Genomic DNA, 22,605 nt, shown 5'->3' on the forward strand with positions numbered 1-22,605 from the left:
AGAGGGATGACAGAAGGTGGTTCTTATCGATTCACCTTTTCCTTTTCAGTATTAGTCATTATCTTCTGTAATTCATCCACACTGACCAATATAGGGTTATCAAAAAAAATTTCCTGTAATATGGACTGGTCTAGGATCTTGTTGAGATCTTCCTTAGTAAGGGGATTGATGTTCTATGTTGTGACATTAGAAACATCCTTCATAGTGATTGTTTTAGTATCCATACTTGTGACATGTGGAGGATTGGCACTCGACAATTTTGTGTCTTGCACACTCTATTCCTCATGCTTCTTTGGATCAATTGTTTGCTTATCATCTTTTTGCATTTCGATTTCTCCCTCAACAATGTCATCATTTTTATCATATTCTTCATCATCCTTCACTTTAATGGGTTCTTACTCACCTTCCTTTGTTGTCATTAACCCATAAGTAAGCTTCAACATCTGAGTGGTCTTCTTAACTACATCTTCAATATTATTTTGTAAAATGTTGAAGGCTCTATATTTAGGTGAAAATATAACTACATATTTATTTATAGCCTTACCAATCCATGCCTTTATTAGTTTAGGCATCACTTGTGCAAGTGAGGTTTCTCTAATTAGTCTCTCCAAGTTCAGACAATAGTGCCATTTCATCTCAACTTTGTCATATAAATTCTTTGGCATAGAGTTGGAAAGTTCTAGTGGAGTAGTCATATATTTTTTGATGATGGCATATATGGCTTCCTCTACTTTATATTTCTCCACTTTACCTAGATTATCAATTTCTATATGTGTAAATCCTAATAAGTCTGCACTATTCTTAACATTTTCACATAAATTTGACTCACCACCTTAAATTGGCTATTGTCATCTAACTTTGTTTTCTCTTCATTAGACTTGGCTTGTACCACATACTTCCTTCTTGGCTTTTTTTGTAATTGACCTCCTTGTTATACTAGTTTAGTCTTTTCTTTGGCATTTTGAGCTATTGTACACATACTAGCTCTTGTAGTAGGTGTAATTTTCTTAGCCCTTGCCACAGGTTGTGCCTTGGCTTTCCTCTTCTTTGTATCAGTGGGTGTAGGTGCTTCCTCAACTTCTTCTTCCTTGATAACTTTAGCTACTTCAGTCTCCTCCTCTTTTGGATAATCTTCACCCATACCTTGAGTTAATGCAAGTGGTGCTTGTGCTTGAATATCTTCTTCCTCTTCTTCCTCCTACTCAACACCCTCTCCAAACTTAGCTTTTAGTTTCTTCACTAGCCTGTCCTTCTTGATAACTAAAGAAATCTTTAGTTCCATTATAATTTTGGACTTTTCCAATTCCTAATTCCCAAATGTCTTAGAATTTTTATCCACCTCTTCTAAAAGTAAAATTGTTATAGCTACAGAGGCTTCATCCACATTTATTCCATAGCCTAAGGGTCTCAACTATCTCATCCTTAGTGTAGCAGCTTGTACAAAAGTATAGTTAGCATCCATAGAAATAAAATATCATCACAGTGTTTCTCAACTAGTAATACTAGTATTCTCAACATCATCTTCATTGACTACTTGAAGTCTTCAAAATAGCTTGTCATTAAAGAATCAAAATTCTCACATAATTGCTCAATAAATTCACCAATCTATACTACTACTGATCAATTGGTTTTCCATCCCATAGTGCTAAATGAAGGGAATGTGTTTTGAACATAAAATAATATGCATATCAAAATAGAAGAAAATTTACATTGTGCACTCTTTCTCTTTTTGATTGCTTGAAGGTTCTCCATCAGTTGTTGAAGTTGTAGCTTTGCTAGATCATATGTGTGATCTTTCTTAACAATTTTATATCCCACATCCACAGTTATACAAGGAACACTATTTAATCTACTAGATTGGTAGAACTTGTGTGATATAACCCTTACAACAAAGTCTATCAAAGGATTAGTGATTGTGTCAATTGTCATGCCTCTCTTGTTCCATACAACTCTAGTATTTTTCTTAATCACGTCCTTTGAATCACTTCTTAGTGTCTTAGGCCAATCTAGGGTTGGGTAACTAGTAACCCTATTTATTATTCTCTTAGTAATTTTGATAGGTCCATTGTCCATCCATAATGAACCATCATGAATTAGGGTAAGCACTATCCTTATCCATTATATTTCAAACACATTTGTAAAATCTAGGGCTCATGTCAACCATTTCCTCTCTAAAAATTTGAATTCTTCCTTCAAAATTCCATTATCATAGAGTCTTCCATATGCCTCCCTAATCTCCATATCCCCAATGCTACCAATTTTATAGTTGTAAAATTTTCTTACATCTTGCACCATTAAAACATTCGGTGGTATCATGGACAATGAACCATAAGGGTCTTCCCTCTAAGAAATGTCAAGAATAACATTGAAAATGGGTTCCTTGACCTCATTACTCACCAATTAAACATTCAAAAATTCCTTTCCTGCTACATTCTTTGAACTAGAAGCCATTCTGTGAAACTAGGGTTTACAATTTTTTTTAACTATGTAGCTCAAATCTTGATAAATTCCTTATGAAATCTGATGAACTAGGTTGAAGTTGCTACTAGAATCTTCTGCAACTACTTTGAATGGATTTCTAGATCACCTTCTACTCTACTTTCTCTTTCTCAAATTTGAAATGATGTGAAATGAGCTAAAATTGATCAAATACCCTTTGAATATCTTGCAATAAATGTTGAGTGCTTACATAGTTGTAAGCTTAGCATCAATCAATTTTAGGCTCACTCAACATCCATTTCTATTCAACTTACTTTGCAACCACTATGAGGTCAGCATCAACTAGCTAGTCTATTTGCTCAACATGTTCTAGCATTTCACTCAGCACACATCGGAAATATCTCATGCTCGGTTGTAACATGAAAAATTTAAACATTTCTCTTGAATTCCTAACAACATATTACATCTTTTTTCATTCTAATATAATATTTTCAGTATTAAATTCTTTTGGAACTGATATATGATATAGCCTTTAATTATCAGTCCCACATACCTCTTGATTGCCTAGTTTGATGAGCTATGATCACTTGACCCATTGGGTGAAGTGATCCCTTCTCCATTTGATGTGTTGCAATCATCTTTCTTCTTCCATATCTTGTTCATTTCATTTTTGACATTTTCAACATCTACCTTGACTTTGCCTTTATCAAATTCACAACTTGGTGCCTTTGACATTGTTGGAAAATACCTACTGATGTGAGGAGTCTTCAAATAGCTAAAACATGTGGCTTAACTCAACCACCTCTTGTAGTCACCTTTGAAGTGTGTCCTAATACAATTCTTAGGAACATGTCCATATTCTTGACAATAATGATAGTTATACCTTTTATTATAATCCCAATTATAAGAGATTTCATTGTTCCTTACCCTTTTTTTCCCATTTGATGACCACATGGATATGGATCTACATTCAAAAGATCTATGTCCATAATTTTGACAATTGTAGCAATATCCTTCATATCCTTATGTATGCATGGTCTTGGTTCTGCATTCATGTGCCTAATGATCTTTCTTATTGCACTTATGGTAGTGAACCATGCTGTTGTGCTTAACATTCTAATTTACATTCTTACTACTACACACATTGGCAGTATGTCCTTTCTTACCACAATTATGACAAGTAGGTTTGGAGTTCTTACCTTTGTTGTTCCTTTCTTTAGCACTTTTGGATGACTTTCCTTTAGTGCTTGTGTATCCCAGTCCTGATGTGTCATTATTAGATCTAGGGGATCTTAATAATTGCTCAAAGTATTTGATGGCTTCACTTGGTTTATTGAAACTTTCAGCAAATTCCTTTTCTCTCCTTAGGTTATTTTTTAGCTTTCTATTTTGTGATTTCAATGTAGTTATCTCAATGTCCTTCACATTCAATTCATAATTGGCATTCATCATTGGCTTAGAGTATCCAGTTGCATGTTAGAAACCTTGGTTAGTTCTATTGAATTCTCTTCTTGTCTATTGGCCTAAATTCTTCTATCTTCTTCAACCATTGCTTTATCTTCCATGTCTTTGTTCTTCTATTCAGTCACCTCACATAGTAGTATAGCTTGTGATTCTTGCTCTAACTTGAGATTTCTGATTTCCTTAGCTTGGGCTCTATTCTTTTCCATTAGATCTACAAATACTGCATTAAATTCATTTGAGTCTCCAGCTACAAATACCTTAGTAGTGTTTATGTCTCTATATTTTGTCTCATTCTCTACAATACCCATTTCCTTCCTTCTCTTCAATTAATTTAGAATGAGATATATTTCAACCTCCTAGTTCTCAATAGTCTTTCCCAACTTGTAGACTTCCATTTCCAAGATCATTCCTCAAATATACAAGGCTTCTTTTTTAGAGAACAAAGCTCTGATACCAATTATTAGAATTAAAATAGGAAAGGTAAACTTCTAAGAGGGTGGGTGAATTAGTAGTTTAAACTTGGACCCATAAAAATTTCACCATACATCCATCTCATGTATTCAATATGTAAATTGAAATAACATGTAAAGCATGTACATATAAAGTATGTAAGAAATTAAACATTCACACACACATATGACACTAGATATGATTACCCATAAATCCTCCGAGTAAGAAGGTAAAACTGGGGTGGAGATGACACTCATAAATCTTCACTACTATAGTAATCAAGTGTATCCAATGATGGTTACAATGTTTTGATCATGAGACAAAGACTTTTAGGTCTCACCTTGTTAGAGGATTTCAACACCCTATTAGAAGTGTGCCTTGCTAAAGGACTTTAACTTACAACTAAGTAAGCACCCTATTAAAATATTTCAATAAAACATATTAGGACAACTCTATTAAGATATTTTGATTGAAATCACCTATTAAAATGTCTCATATTTGATCTTACAGTGAGCACTTGATTTCTTGATAATAGATCACCTCTAAACACTTATCTTCTTGATCCTTCTTGATCAGATGTCTCTTTGTTGTATCCTTTTCCTTTCCTCTATTCTACTCTAACTGATTCTACAATGTTTTCTTACTTCATAATTTCCTAGCAACAATGAATTCTCTATTTGCGCATGCAAGCTACTCTCTTCACTCCCTCAACATTCATAGAAAGTTTAGTGTTTTTCCTCCTTAAGAAGACTTAGGTGACTAAGGGTTAGATTAAGATTCATCCATTTTTCCCCTTAATCCTTCCCATTTTTTGATTGGCTACATGTAATTGCATAGGGAATCCAACTTAGGATTTGTCATTATCTCCAAAATATCATAATTCATCCTTAAGTCAGCTAAAAAATGGTTTACATAGTTGTTTGTGCCATTACAAAAAAAAATGTCAAATTTGTCTTACTCAGCATCTGAAGTCTCTAATACTCAACATGCACTAATCTTTCTGCTATGACTTGACATCTATGTCACTCAATATCCACTATTCACTTGGATCCTGAATCACTCAGCATACACTTTCTATTCAACACTTGAGTGACTCAGCACATGAGTGGCTTGGCACTCACTATGAACTTGGCATGATCTAATATACATGTTATGCTTGGCATGTACTACTTGTTCGACATGAACTAAGTAAATAAATTAAGTGTGTTGATGTCAAAACCAATCTAAGATCAACATAATCATATTTTTTTGATGTATTCTTTTCCCCTAAACATTTAAAACTCATATTCTAATCCTTTTTCAAGACTACTTTGGGTTGTAGAGTCCTAGAGATTAGTGGATGATAGAATTGCTTCTTTGGGCAAGGGCTAATTAGGCCTAGTTAAAGGGTTAGGAGGTGAAGGAAGTACTCACCTATTAGGTCATGAAAGCCTAAGAATGATATCAACTTAGTAACTTTGAAAAGGGTATTTGAAAGGGTAAAAACCTTGATAGGTTGTTTGGGGGATTTGGGAGAGAATTGTTGATATCACAGATGGACCACATACCTTTGAATCATCATTCCTAATGACTACTTGCTCCAAATTAGCACCATCACTTCTCCTCAAACAAGTGTATCCTTTCTCATTGTCTTCATGTTCCTTACACCTTATGAAATATCTTCTTCTCATCAACCATGTCATTGACATTCCCCATGCCATCTTATCATCCTATAGTGAACTCATAAAAATGTATTTCCCATTCTTCTTAGTAACATAAGTATTTTCTCTACCATCATAGAAGACCTTAACATCAACTTGCCATACTCTACTCAAGATTACATTATATTCAATCAAGGACATAACATAACATGGAACAATATCACAATATGAACCAATACTGAAAGAAATATATGCTTGTTCTTTGACATCAATCCACTAATCATTCTTTATTCCATATACTTTATCAGGTGTACTAGTTGTTATGTTTTCTTTATTCAACTTACCAAGCATTTCATCTAAAAAAATATTAGTAATAGAACCACTAGAAATAACAACCTTGCATACCTTACCCCTACATTTGCATTGTGTCTTGAATATGGATGACATTTGAATGCACCTTGCATCCATATTTTCTTCCATGATGACCACTATACCAGTTATCAAATCTCCTTGCAATTAGCAACCTCTAAACTCACCTTCAATTTAATCTATACATATACATATATAGAAAATAATTTTCAGATGACTAGATAAACTTTGTATCTAAATAATGTAGGGAGCCATGACTGGGTTTGTTGGATTCACAAACAATGATCTTGTAAGCCTTGTAAAGAAAGTTGCAATGTTGAGTCCTATTTCTTATCTAGATCATGTTACCTCTCCCCTATCAAGAACTACAACAACAATCAACCTTGATTAGGTACTTATTTCTAATTTTTTGTTAACTACATTTCTAAATTTTAATTCATATGTATACTAACTTTCTTTAATGCTCACCATTTTTGTTGATAGGTATACTTGGCTCTAGGCATCTACAAATAGAATACATCAAAATAAGTTGTGGAATCATCTATTGCATATCAATACAAATTTATGAATACAATACAATACAAATTTATGAATATTATTATTGCATTTTAAATTCTTTCTTTTACGCTGATTTAGTCATTCTTTATATCACACTTTGGATTTTCCATTTATTTTAGGGGATGTAGTGGCTAGGGATTTGAGGCTATGGATCTATATATTCTTCCAAGATTTCAAAAGAGGTTGGTCTTTAATAACTAGTGAACATATAATAAGTTTTGATATATATTTCTAAATATTAAATATATGAATTAATAGTATCCATTTGAAGAACACATACACTAGGAAGGTGTTGGAGAGATAGTATTGAATTTATACATCACATGGATGGACAATAGTAGTGTAGTACAAGAAATATTCTTTCAAGATTTTGTGTTGCTAATTATATTGTAGTTCTCATAGACATAATGCTTGTTAAATTAGGATTTGTCCCTCCTATTTAGGTATCACAAACATATAGGCTATGTATCCTTAATTTAGATATCATGAACATCTAGGATGCACATTTACAATTCAATAACTCATGAATAAGGTTATTATGTCAGCAGGATACACAAATTTGAATGATAAGAGAGAAAAAAACACTTCTTCCAATGCTTGTTAATCATTTCCATTAATTAGGAATTTTTATTTCTTTTGTCTTGTAGACTACATATGTGTAAGCTTATGATTGTTGTCAACATCTTTTGGTTAGAAGTTAAGCTTATGTGCACTACTTCATAGGTTGGGGAGCTAATACATCAGAGATAAAGGGAGGAGTGATTGGAAGTTATTGAGAAAAGGTATCTGGTGTAATGGGTTGTCTTTTTTTGTTCTTTGTAAAAGAAATCATTTGGAAAATACTTTTTTTCTACATAACTTGTTTTTGATGTATGGTTGTAGTACTACTGAAGAGCCACCTTAAGTTAGCAATCATTGATAGTATCTTAATCTGAGATAGCTACATTTACTTGGTTATTAGAAAAGGTTTTAATATTTAGTAAAACCAATGGAAGATGAGAGATGGACTTATTTTTTAGTCTATATGATACTTTTATAAAGATAATTACATAGAATTGATTATGGACTACGTCATTACAAGAATAAATATTTCATTATTATCTATAACCGTGTCTTGGTCTGAAACTTTCCACTTTATATAAGGATTAATATCATGTCATAGTATATTGTGTAAGAAAAGTTGTACAATGTGAGAATCTTGACTGCCAGAGATACAGAGGATGATAGATAAATTAAATTCAAAATATAATTCTTTTTCAATTATCTTCCAATACTAAAGATGCTTAGATGTCTAAAAATTCCCAAGGTAGAATTTGTATTGGTGTGATTATAAAAGTGTTGTAACCCAATGTACTTTTAGTAGCATTCACAAAACAAATTATAGGTTTAAGATGGAGCTAACAATGACATGGCCTCTTATTGTGGTAGGAGTTACTACAATTGTGGAAGTCAAAGGAGATTATTTCCAAGGTGATTGAGGAGTATTTTGTGTATCATGGGTGTGTTAATATTGGGGATTATATTCCATGGTTGAAGTGGCTTGATTTGCAAGGGTATGAGAGGGAAATGATCAAGGTAAAATCACATTTGGACTTGTTTATGCAGATAATATTGTAAAAGCACATGAATATTCTTATTAGTAGACCTCTATGGTGGGTAGATCATTTTATGAATATGATATCAAGTATGTTGGGTAAAACTCTCTATTTTGTGTGTGGATTCAATCATGTTTGTTCTAGTTTATCTTTTACATATTCTACTCATTCATTGTCCAATCTTAATTCTAAATATGTATCAATGGTATTCATAGAAAGTTCATTTTTGAGTATGTTGATTTTTTTTTGAATTCTCTATTTTCCATAGCCACCTTCACACTTGCTTCCATACAAAGAATAGTAGAGGGCTTCAAGGGATTATTTATCTATATTCAACTACTCACTACACATAGTCAAAGCTTCCATAGAAAAGTAAGTACAAGTTGCTTGTGGCATCTGGTAAAAATGTTTTTGATAGTTGTGGCCTTTTTTATGCTCTTTCACATTAATAGTTGTTGGTGTTGTGGAGACCATGAAAGAGATTCCCTTTTTCATTTCAAGGCATCTATTCCTGATGCTTCCCATGAAATATTGAAATCATGGCATGGCTTCAACAGTTGTGAGTGGAATGGATTCCAATGCCATCCTCACACACACGGTGTTAATCACCTCAATCTCTATAGTTTGAAGGATGCTCTTCACGATGGTATGCCTCCATCTAATAAAACTGGGGATGTTCCTTCACCATTGTTCAATCTGGAGCACTCGAAGCACCTCAGTTTCATCTTCAATGACTTCTCTAGAGTTCTCATCCCTATTAGATTGCCCAAGCTTAGGAGATTGTGGTACTTGGACTCAACACAAGCTAGGTTTAGTGGGGATGTTCTTGCAAACATGGGGAACATCTCTACTTTGTAGTACTTGCACCTCTCTAGGCTTGGGTTGAGATTGGTGGACATGCAAACCTAGAGGGTAAACATGAGAGATTTAAGGGATGTTATCTTGATAGAAGTGGACATGTCAATAGTGGAAAGAAAAAAGTTGGATGAAAATGTTATTTTTTTCATTGAAATGTTGATCAAATCTATTGAGCATTAAAATATCGATGCACATATTGGTAAAAAAATGTGCTACTTATCACTAGAACATTAGTGAATGGGTCAAATTTTTGACCAAACTTAGTGTAATTTTAGACAAACCCATTCACTAATGTTCTAGTGATAAGTAGCATATTTTTTTACCAACATGCCTATCAATATTTTGATTCGCAATAGAGTTGGTTGACATTTCAATTTTAAAAAAATAGCAACAAAACTATTGGTTGGAAATTTGACCAATATGAGTAAAAAACTTGACCATTTTTTGTCATAAAAGAGTCAAAATGTACTAGCGGATCTATGATGTTTGATTTGGATGGGGTTGGATTTCTAAAGCATGACCTAAAGATGATGGATCTATAAAATTCCTAAGTAGGATAATGATCTATATGAGACCTAAATCTATGATATATGCCTAATATATGATATGATAAGTGCAAAGTGTGTGTGGAAGAAGATCCTTATCAAAATGGGTATAGTTAGTATAAGTTGATAAGGCTTTGATTAAATCCACATTGTAGGGTTGAGTTCTAAATTTTGTGATCCCACTTAGTTTGTAAGAAATTTCAACACCTTCTTTCTCAATTTGACCTAGCTTGGTGAGTCTCAGATTAGGTGTATGCTTTTTGTATTCTACTTCTATCTCTCTATAAGTTGCAGTTTGTAGAAGCTTGACCTTTTTGAGCTTGACCTTTTTGAACTTGGTTTTGGGTTGGTCTAACATAAGGTATTCTTAATATGTTTATTATAGCCACGGGTTAAGGTAGTAACTATGGTAAGTATACCTTTTAATTTAGGTTGGACAACATGGATCTTTTGGATAGCAAAAATGGGTCTAAGTAGGTAAGGAATAGTATTTTCCAAAGGATTCATTTGAGGATATGGGATGGGATAAACTAGGGCTTAGGGTTGTTGCAAATACACTTGCTAACAACTATTTTGAGATGGTAAAGACAAGTTTCTTTTGATAATAAATAGTGACTTTTTATTTAATGGTGGTGTAACAACTTTCACTTTTTTGGGAGAGGTGAAGTAAAACCAACTAGATTTTGGGGTTGTTGTGAATAGACTTGCTAACAACTCCTTTTGAAATAAAAAGGATAAGAATTTTCCGATAACTGGATATGATGGATTTAGAGAAAAAAATCTCTCAAAGGACAAAGAAAATTTGAGAGAGATAGACACATGATCTCTTTAGAAAAAGTATTTTATAGTAACCATAAATGTGCATGTTCTACAAATGTTTTTCACTAGGTCACTTGCACAAACAAGATAATTCAAGAACACTTTTTATCTATAAGGTTAATTTGGTTTCAATGTATAACTCATTAGACCTACCAGGTGAATCTCATTTTGGTGTTTTTTGGATCGAGTGTGATATTTCCCTCTAATTGAAGAGGTGAGTCGATACAAGATTTGATTAAGAAACTTACACATCAATGAACCTTGAAGGTATGACAAATAGAAGCTCCCCTTCTATAGGGACAATGACTCTTGGAGATGAAACCCAAGTAGCCTTATGCCTTTACTAGGGAAAGCACATATGTCAGGTAACTTTAAAGAATCCTTCTACTCTTGCACCATGAGTCATACACCAAGGATAAAAGAGTAGCTACTAAATTGGTTCATAATTAAGTTTGTGGAGTTAGCTACTGAGTTGTTAAATATGTGATCCACTTAAGAATATATTCCAAACATGCTAAAATTATGGGAAAGTTTTCCCACCTTAGGCTACCACCAGAAACACACTAGCTAAACTTTCCTAATGGAGAAAGAAGGTTTATCCTTCCTCTCATTTATATACTAGCAAAATTATTTACTAGTTTGAGCCTCTATCCAAAGGGGACACACTTACTAGAGGATGATGGACTTGCTAGAAGCATTCCTAGGTTGTTGTAGATGATCTTGCTAACAAATTTTGGTACATGTGTCACATATTTAAATGGTCTTAGTTTGCAGGAAATAGAGAAGTTGAAGATGTGCTAAAAGGCACAATCTCAAAACACACAAAGCACTTAGTTCATTCTATTTTGAAGCCTTAGATGTATTCTATCTATTGATCACTTGAAGACACTCATGATTAACATAAAAGGTTCATTTCCAATGTACAATGATGGTCAATATATTGAATCGAGTCAATACAATAAATTGATTGAGGAAACCTTTGACAAAGATGAGAATAAGAGAGATTTTTCTTTAAGGCATTCGAGATTGTGTGAATTTCATTTAAGCCCAAAAATTTGAAGTATTTTATCCACAATATTTATTAATACCTAAAATGAAAATTTTATCACATTTATTCATTTTAATACTTGGCATTTAAGAGTTTGTTTTCAACTACTTAACCATGGATTCCATGAAAAGAATGTTAATTTTTTCTTAAGGCATTCAAAATCTTGGCTACTAATTTAATAGTTTTTAAAATAACCAAGAAACCAGACCAATAAATCTAAGGTTAGCAAAGTCCTATCATGGATGCACTTGACTATAATCTTGGGCCAACTATAAGGTTAATTCCTTCTTCTTGTTTAGGCTTTATTAGACCTAGCTGGGTAGACCTCAAATTCTTTATATGGTACCAGTGTAAAGGCATATAACTAAATCTAGAAAATAGATAAAATACCCTAATCTTCTATGTTTATGCAAGCATTCATGGGTGAAATAGCTAATAACCAAGCACATGAATCTTATAAACCAAGTTAGGGAAAACTCTTTTAATTCTTAAACATAAATGGAAAGATATTTAATTGATAATTTGAATCTCAACATAACCCAAGTATGCAACATTAGAGAACATGCAATCTCTAAGTTGACTAGTCCCTTATCCATTGGGCATCAACTGAACCTTAACGTACAGATGGATATCCTAATATACTCATATATTTAGACATTTGATTGATCTATCTAGCTTGCAAATATATATCAATCTTCATAAAAAATCTTATACTTATTGTGAAATCCTCCTAGTTTAACCTGCAACACTATCAATATAAACAAGCACTTACTTGGATCTTTGTTCCAATAGAAAACTTACCTTGGCATACAATCTTAAGGGATTGCAATTGAGTTTAAGTTCTTAGTTCTTAAACACAAAACATTGCAAATAATAGGAGAAGGAGATGAGAATCAGAATGAAACTAAGGAAAATGAAACTCTTGCATTAATCTCATTGAAACCAATACATCATCTACATGTTAACTCTCAAGAAATACACAATGAATGATTATATAACATGGAATGCTTCAAAATAAATACCATATATTGTTCATAATAGAAGAACACTGAGAAAAAGGGTATCACAACTCTCAGAAAATTCTCCAACTTTGGAACCTATCTGGTCTCACAATCCTTAGAAAATCTCCAAAAATTTGAAAACCTTACAAAGAGAAGAAAAGGAAGATATATAAAAGAGAAGATATTTTAGGGACTGGAGGCTAAATTTGACATGTGTCCCACTGAAAATGTTTGTGATCTGAAGCTGTTGAAACTAAACTTCCTTCAATTGCCTACAATTATAACCATAAATGATGCAAAAAAAATTGATATATCTCATTAAAACAATTAGAAAAATATCCTATGGAGAAAATATCAAGTACATCATAGAAACTGCTAGAGCTTCAAAATCTAATTTAGCTGGTCACATCTGCTTTTACTGTGAAGTTCATATGTTCTACTAGAAAAAAACATAATTGCTTCTAACTACCCTCAAAACATTCAATTCATCCCTCAAGTTGCTGATAATGTCATGCATGATGAAATTCTGGCTACATCTGATCTCAACTATATCTGAAAACATCAATTCAACTCTTTTCACTAAGAAGTCCCCAAAATTACAAATTTTCCTATAGCCACTTCTAGCAAACACTTGCACAAAATCTGATCTTGGAAATGAAAAGTGCATTTATTTTCGATTCCATCAGTATATTATACTACCTATTTTTGATTAAAATCATGCCCCTGAGACCAATTGAAAATTTGGCTCCCAGACTGTGAATAGTCATTAAAATGAAAAAATTAAAATGTTTATATAATTGAACTATATGAAACATTTAAATAATATAAAACCTTAAAATTCATGCATTGATATTCTTGGACTTTATTTTTAAATCATTTTTCTTTTCCCTCCAATCTAGCATTGCCACATGTCCACCCTCTATTTGAAACATTTTATTGTTTTAGACTCTGAATCATAATATCATAGCTCTTGAAATTATCTTCCTCGACCATATGACAATTAAAATTTTCTATCTCTGATCATCTGGATTTCATGGCATCGTATATCAAAGTTTTTACGCCCATGACCTTATGAATTATGTAAGATCGTCAACTTCTTAAATCTAGCTCTCAATATTATGATCCATTGTAACATTGGGTCTCTTTTAAAGATGTCTCATGATACTATGCTAGGCCCATTTTGTAGCATCGCCATTCTCCAAATTAACTCCTTTGATTTCCCGACTAGGCTCGTAATCTACCACATGGAACTCATTTTGGCGTTTCACTTGGTCAAAACCTCTTGACTTCAACATGTTATGGTGCCCATCCACATGAGCCTATGTTGGTCATAAAGCGTGTGTCCTAAGACACTACAACTTGACTTAGTTGAGCCTTTAAAATAGTCTAATAGCTAAATCCAAATCAATGTGGAATAATCATCCTTGTAGGTTCTTAACACTTGTTGCCATGGGATTCCTTATTTGCTATGACTTTCCTCCTTTGATGTCATCCTCTGCACGTTTTACTCCGAGTAGTGGGCCTATATCGTCCATGCTCCTTGCTAGCGATGAGAGCTCCAACATGTTGAATGCATGGAGATGGGAGCCTCTACTAAGCCATGATCTTCTTCTAATGCATGTGGAGTGTTCAATTTATTCCTTCTTTCCTTTGACACCATGGAGATTTCTAATGGATACCAATGGATTGATCATTTGTGTATTGCTTGGATGCTCTACTTCACTGAGTGTTATGGTGATCTTCCCCTTGTAACATGAGGCTCCAATATGAAAGAATCAAAGCCATTCCTTATAGGTTACACATTTTCAGAATGGAAATTGATGCCTTTCAAAAGTATGCAACATCTTGCATGATGGTATCATATAACCTTGTCTTCTTTTGCACTGATTGTTGTATGTTCCCTCTTAATATTGTTCTTCTTAGGCATCAAAACACTCTTTATGACTATATTTTCAATTTTAGTGATTGACCTTGATTATTTGGTAAGGAAGAACAAAACCTCATGTAGCATGAACATGTGCATCATGGCTGAACCAATTAGAGAAGAGTGTTGAGCTAGAAGTGTAGATGGGAAATGGAAAAACTTCATCTTTTCCTCTTGTTGATGTTCTAAAAGTCTCTTTTAAGGCATCTAAAGACACTAATTTATTTTCATAAGGAGTTAAGAAACATTAGTTCAAACACCACATTTTGCATTATAAGTTTCCCCTTTCAAAACTTTCAATTTGCACATATTTTCCTCAATCTGACACAATCAGTCGGCCCCAAAGTGGGCCCAGCTAAAAAAAATTCATTTTTGAACAACTGATTCTATAAATTGATCCATCGATCATCTCAAACTATTTGAGATACAAATTTGATCACAAATTCAGCACTGAAAACTTATTTTAATCATTTCCACACCATTGTGAAAACTGTGTTAGGAGGCCTATTGCCTAGCTTTAAAAATTGATTTAAACATCTGACCAAGCTCCAAAACATTGGATATCTTATCTCTCTAACATATTCAACAAGCCTACCAAATCTCATCCCATAACGACATCAAGGTCAAAAGATATCAACCTCCAAAGTTGCTTACTTAAATTCACCTACAAATAAACATGTCAGAATACTAGAAAATGCATTTGGAATTGACTTTGAAAATTGGGCAAATGGGCACTTGAAGGCTCGAGAACTGGGGAATTAGTTCATTGTCATGAGGAGAATGTAATTCTATAATTTGGGCTCATGAAAAATCATGGGATGCATTTGGCAAGTGCACAAAGTGGGCTACTGGGATTTGCAGGACTAGAAACATCAGCAAAAAAGTACTTTTTGCAAATGGAATGACCTTGGGAAAGTGTGCAGACAGATTTGTCAAGGCTTACAAATTGGTACACTTGAAGCATTTTCAAATTAGAACATAGGGGTACAATCCATTTGATCTAGGCAATCATAGATTCATAGTTATAACATCCTAAACTTGGAACATAGGTTCTTTGATATGCATACTAAACATCCTCAAAGTTTTGAGTCATGAATCTTAACTAGGTAAAAGATATTCAAAGGCAAATTGGGCCCTCTGTCATTGTTTGACACTTGGGCATAATTGTAAAATATGACACTAGCTCAAAATGAGACTTTCCTGAATGGCTCAAAATGTTAGTTTATCACCATAGAATGCATGTGCAGGCTAAATGCAAGTTATTAGAAACATAAAACACCTCTTAGACCATAATACAATAGTCAGGTACATATGCATAAAAAGCATTCATAGGGGCTCAGAAAAATTCAAAATTTAGAATAAGCACTCAAAATGAGAATGCAATTTTGAGTGCCATCAATGTCTCTTTCTAGGGATGCATGCACCTTATGAGCATGGAAAGAAATCAAATCTCTAGCTGAAGAAGACCACTACAAAAATTTCTCCAAAAAAATACTAAAAACAAGGAAACTATTCAAACTATACAAGATGGTGACCCCAGTCCATCAGAAAGTTTTCAAAGCTTCCTACCTCTCTCATATACCTAAATTTCATTAACATCTTCTTGAGGTAAATTGAAACTTTGATTATCCATTGTTTTACCCAACACATCAACACTTTTATTCACTTTGTTAGGCAAAACAAAACTATCACCATCACTTTCATAGTGCATATAAAAACTTAATTACTTTCTTCATCTTGCTCACTATGAAATTGCATATCATCATGATCATAACTACTAATATTAAACTAAAACTGATCATCACTAACTAACTCATGGATACCTTCAACCGAAAACAAAAAAGTTTTGTATTCTACTTCATTCAATGAGTTACATGAATCAATTTGCAACTCACCTTGTGTATCTGGGTATGAAGGGTGTGTAAAATCTAATTCCTATCTATTTGTAATTATTTTACTCAGAAAATCAGATTCACAACTTGCTAAAAACTCTTCACAATGAAACAAATGATCAATCACCAAATCTGAAAAACTATTCAGAAAATGTTGATCCAAAATATGTTGATTACAATATTTGTCTTCATCTAACATACTGTTAGAGGGAATCTTAGACTTTGTAAACTTACCATCAATCTGATCAATACAACACTTGTCATTATAAAACAGAAACTCATAATCAACAATATTATTTTTACTATTTGTTTCATCTAAAGTATCAAAACATATTGTGGTACAATCACTAGCATGAGAAAACATTGAGATAGTAGTAGACTTCCCTTGCATGTATCAAGTCATCATGTGCACATACATCTGAGGTATTATTATATGAACCTCCAAAATTTGATAAAGATCTTTTAAATTTTGTATCCTTTTCCACATCAAACATTGGGGAACTGACTTGACTAAATGAAGAAAAACCATTAGGGAAAATATGGACATCCTTAGAAGTACTTACATATTTCTCAAACTCACAAGACAACAAATCTGAAATCTCATCATGGCTCAAGAAGACTTCCTCATAAATCTTCTCCTGGCTGTGATTATTATCCGAATGACATGAAGAACTTACAACAGTAGCAACATTAGTAAACCAATCTAAAATATCATAATCATTATAATACTCATTTTCATCATAACAATCAACATCTCTATTGCTGTTACAAACTTCCTCAATCCCATATTCATTGTCACAAGACTCATTTTCAATTTCATATCCATCTTCTTTATGTTGGTTGCAATCTCCTAATTCATTAAAACTTGAATCCATCTCTTCACATTCAGAGGACAGATTATCATTATTTACATTTTCATTACATTCATGATCACCATGACTTTTGGCACATGTATTATCATCATTAGGAGACATAATATGAACAATATCATTATCAGTTTCCATCTCCCTGATGAATCTCTCAGCGTGTAAAAGCTCTTGTAACTTTATAGGTGTTGGCCAATTAATTGAATTAGGTGTTATAATATCTAGGAAAGCACTAGGTAGGGAAGATTCCTCTAGTCTAGAATGCAAAGGCATCATACTAATTATTGATTTAAACTTCATATAAACTTGTTGAAAATTTAGACCTTAAGGACTTCCCATTTTCCCCTTGACAATATTGACAATCATATTATGGATTTTCTTATTCAACATAACAATATTACTAGCCACAGTTTTCAAACTATCAAAAAATTACAAACTAACCTCAGACCTGATGTCTGAATCCATCTTAAAATTTCACCACTTTCTCTAGTACTAAAAATCACTAAATAGAGATACTACTTTTCAAGCATTCGACTTTCATGAAAATGAAACTCATGAAAAGTAAAATACCTTCAGTGCTGATGTAAACTTTCCTCTGCTAATTTTGGCACTAGTGCTGACATGAACTTCCTCACACCATATATGAAACTATTATAGAGCCACCACCTTCTATAAAATAACAAAATAAATCATATCTATGATTCACTTTCAAACATTCAAATTTTTATAACAATAGAAACAACAACACTTAACCTTAATAAAGGAAAACACCTTTTCAAAGAAACTATCAAGAGCTTCAAATCTGCCCATACAACTTAAAGTCCTCCAACTTTTAAACATGAAATCAACTAGGATATACTAGTACAGAGATATAGTCACCACTCATAAATGAGAAATATAAAACAAGATTTATTACTTGAAAAAATCTAAACTAGACTTTCAATGGTAGGAGAAATACAGATCATCAAACCACTCTTATAGATTTACAATCTTGAAAACAAAGAACAAACTATGCTTGTTCATTCTTGACTCTGACAATACAACACTTTGAAAACACTTCCAAGCTGAATTGACTGATGATGGAATCACTACTGACAATACAATCTTTCTTCAACCTTCAAAGCTACTACTATCCTGGATAAAACATCAATGTGAGGCATGAAACTTTAGCATGAACTTGCTACTAATAAAAAACTTTACACATGCCTTTCTTGTAATTGTATTGAAATACCTTCAGATTGCAATACTCCCCAATAGAGTCACCATTTTGTTGGAGACTCAAATGGGAAAAACAAGGCCAAAATACAGTACTAAAATATATAAATTTACACTAGAGATTCTTGTCCTCTTAACAGTGAATCACTTCATAGATTCCCCAGTAGAGTACCCATTTTGTTGGCTCCTAATTTAATAGTTTTGAAAATAACCAAGAAACCAGACCAATACATCTAAGATTAGCAAATTCCTATCATGGACACTTGATTGTAGTCTTGGGCCAACTATAAGTTTAATTCCTTCTTCTTCTTCGGGCTTTGATACACCTAGGCCGGGTAAACCTCAAATTCTTTATATGGTACCAATGTAAAGGCATATAACTAAATATGGAAAACAGATAAAATCTCTTAATCTTCTATGTTTATGAAAGCATTCATGGGTGAAATAGCTAATAATAGAGAACATGAATCTAATAAACCAAGTGAGGGAAAAATCTTTTAATTCTTAAACATCAAGGGAAAGATATTCAATTGATAATTTGGAACTCAGCATAACCCACGTATGCAACATCAGAGGACATACAATCTCTAGGCTGACTAGTCCATTATCCATTAGGCATCAACTAAACCTTAACATACAGATGAATATCATAATATACTCATATATTCAAACATCTGATCCATCTATCTAGCTTGCAAATAGATATCAATCTTCATAAAAAGACTCATACTTATTGTGAAGTCCTCCTGGTGTAACCTACAACCCTATCAATGTAAACAAGCACTTACTTGGATCTTTATTCCAACAAAAAATTTATCATGACATACAATCTTAAGGGATTGCAATTGAGTTTAAGCTCTTAGTTCTTAAACACAAAACATTACAAATAACAGGAGAAGGAGATGAGAAATAGAATAAAACTAAGGAAAATGAAACTCTTGCATTAATCTCATTGAAACCAATACATCATCTACATATTAACACTCAAGAAATACACAATGAATGACTTTATAACATGAAATGCTTCAAAATAAATACAATATGTTGTTCATAATAGAAGAATACTAAGAAAAAGGGTATCACAACTCTCAAGAAGTTCTCCAACTCTGGAACCTATCTGGTCTCACAATCCTTAGAAAATCTCCAATAAATTGGAACCCTTACAAAGAGCATAAAAGGAAGATATATAGAAGAGAAGATATTTTAGGGTTTGGAGGCTGAATTTGACATGTGTCCCACTAAAAATTTCTTCAATATTAAGTTGCTGAAACTAAACTTCCTTCTACTACCTAAAATTATAACAAAAAATGATGCAAAAAAATCTGATATTTCTTGTTAAAACAATTAGCAAAATATCCTACGAAGAAAATATTAGGTACATCATAGAAAGTGTTGAAGCTTCAAAATCTAATTTAGCTGGTCACATCTGCTTTTGCCATGAGTTCATCTGTTCTGCTAGCAAAAAACGTAATTGCTTTCAACTAACCTCAAAACATTCAATTCATCCCTCAAGTTGTTGATAAATTCATACATGATGAAATTCTAGCTACATCTGAAATCATCAATTCAACACTTTTCACTGAGAAGTCCCAAAAATTACAAATCCACCTATAACTGCTTCTAGCAAACACCTGCACAAAATTTGATCCTGGAAATGAAAAGTTTGTTTCTTGTCAATTCTATCGGTATATTATACTACCTATTTCTGATAAAAAATCATGCCCCTAAGACCAATTGAAAATCTGGCTCTCGGACTATGAATAGTCATTAAAATGATAAAATTAAAAGTTTTATATAGTTGAACTATATGATACATTTAAATCATTTAAAACCTTAAAATTTATGTGTTGATAATCTTGGACTTTATTTTTAAATCATTTCCCTTTTCCCTCCAATCCCACATCACCACATGTCCACCCTCTATTTGAAACATTTTAATTTTTTAGCCTCCAAATCATAATATCATAGCTCTTGAAATTTTCCATCTCTAGTCATTCAGATTTTGTGAACTTACAAATTTTGTAAGATTGTGGGCTTCCTAAATTTGGCTCTCGATCTTATGATCCATTGTAACATTGGGTCTCTTTTAAAGATGCCTCATGACCCTATGCTAGGCCCATTTCATAGCATCAGCATTCTCCAAATTAACTCCAATTTCCTAACTGGGCTCACAATCTGCCACTTAGCACTCATTTTGGCATTTCACTTCGTCAAAACCTCTTCACTTCAACATGTTACGATGCCCATCCACATGAGCCTATGCTAGTCATCAAGTGTGTGTCCTAAGACACTATAGCTTTTCTCATTTGGGCCTTTAAAATATTCTAATAGGTAAATCCCAATCAATGTGGGATAATCATCCTTGTAGGTTCCTAACACCTTCTACCATGGGATTCCTTATTTTCTATGACCTTCCTCCTTTGATGTCATCCTTTGCATGTTTTACTCCCTGTCATGGGCCTCTATCGTCCATGCTCCTTACTAGCCATGAGAGCTTGAACATGCCAAATGCTTGGAGATGGGAGCCTCTACTAAGCCATGATCTTCTTCTAATTCATGTGGGGTGTTCAATTTCTTCCTTCTTTCCTTTGACACCATGGAGACTTCTAATGGATGCCAATAGATTGATCATTTGTGTATTGCTTGGATGCTCTGCTTCACTGGGTGTTATGGTGATCTTCCCCCATAACATGAGGCTCTAGTATGAAAGAATCAAAGCCATCCCTTATAGGTTACACATTTTCAAAATGGAAACCGATGCCTTTCAAAAGTATGCAGCATCTTGCACAATGGAATCATATAATCTTGTCTTCTTTTGCATGGATTGTTGTATATTTCCTCTTAATATTGTTCTTCTTAGGCATCAAAACACACTTTATGATTGTATCTACAATTTCAATGATTGACCTTGATTATTTGGTAAGGAAGAACAAAACCTCCTGTAGCATGAACATGTGCATCATGGTTGAACCAATGAGAGAAGAGCGCTTAGCTAGAAGTGTAGATGGAAAATGAAAAAACTTCATCTTATCCTCTTGCTAATGTTCTAAATGTCTCTCATAAGGCATTTAAAGACACTAATTTTTTTTGATAAGGAGTTAAGAAATATTAGTTCAAGCACCACATTTTGCACTATAACTTCCCCCTTTCAAAACTTTCAATTTGCACATATTTTCCTCAATCTAATGGAATTAGTCGGGCTCCAAAGTGGGTTCGGCTAAAAACATTTTCATTTTCAAACAACTAATTCTTTAAACTAATCCATCAATCATCTCAAACTATCTAAGATACAAATTTGATCACAAATTCACCACTCAAAACATATTTTAATTATTTTTGCACCACTGTGAAAACTATGTCAAGAGGCCTATTGCGTAGCTTTAAAAATTGATTTAAACATTTAACCAAGCTTCAAAACTCTACATATCTTGTCTCTCTAACATATTCAATTGGCCTACCAAATATCATCACATAAAGACATCAAGGTCAAAAGATATCGATCTCCAAATTCGCTTACTTAAATTCACTTGCGAATAAACATGTCAGAAAATTGGAAAATGTGTTTTGGAATTGGCTTTGAAAATTGAGCAAATGGGCATTTGAGGGCTTGAGAACTGGGGAATTAGTTCATTTTCATGAGGATAATTTAATTATATGATTTAGGCTCATGATGAATAATGGATCGCATTTGGCAAGTCCACAAAGTGGGCTACTAGGATTTGTAGGACTGGGAACATCAGTAGAAAAGTGGATTTTGCAAATGGAATGTCTCTAGGTAAGTGTATAGATAGATTCATCAAGGTTTACAAACTGGCACACTTGAAGTATTTTTAGAGTAGAACATAGGGGTACAATCCATTTGATCTAGGCAATCATGGATTCATAGTTATAACATCCTAAATAGGGCTATGGATCAATATGC

This window comes from Cupressus sempervirens, chromosome 11 (assembly GCF_028749045.1).
Source record: "Cupressus sempervirens isolate cs-2001-9-10 chromosome 11, ASM2874904v1, whole genome shotgun sequence".
Lineage (NCBI taxonomy): Eukaryota > Viridiplantae > Streptophyta > Pinopsida > Cupressales > Cupressaceae > Cupressus > Cupressus sempervirens.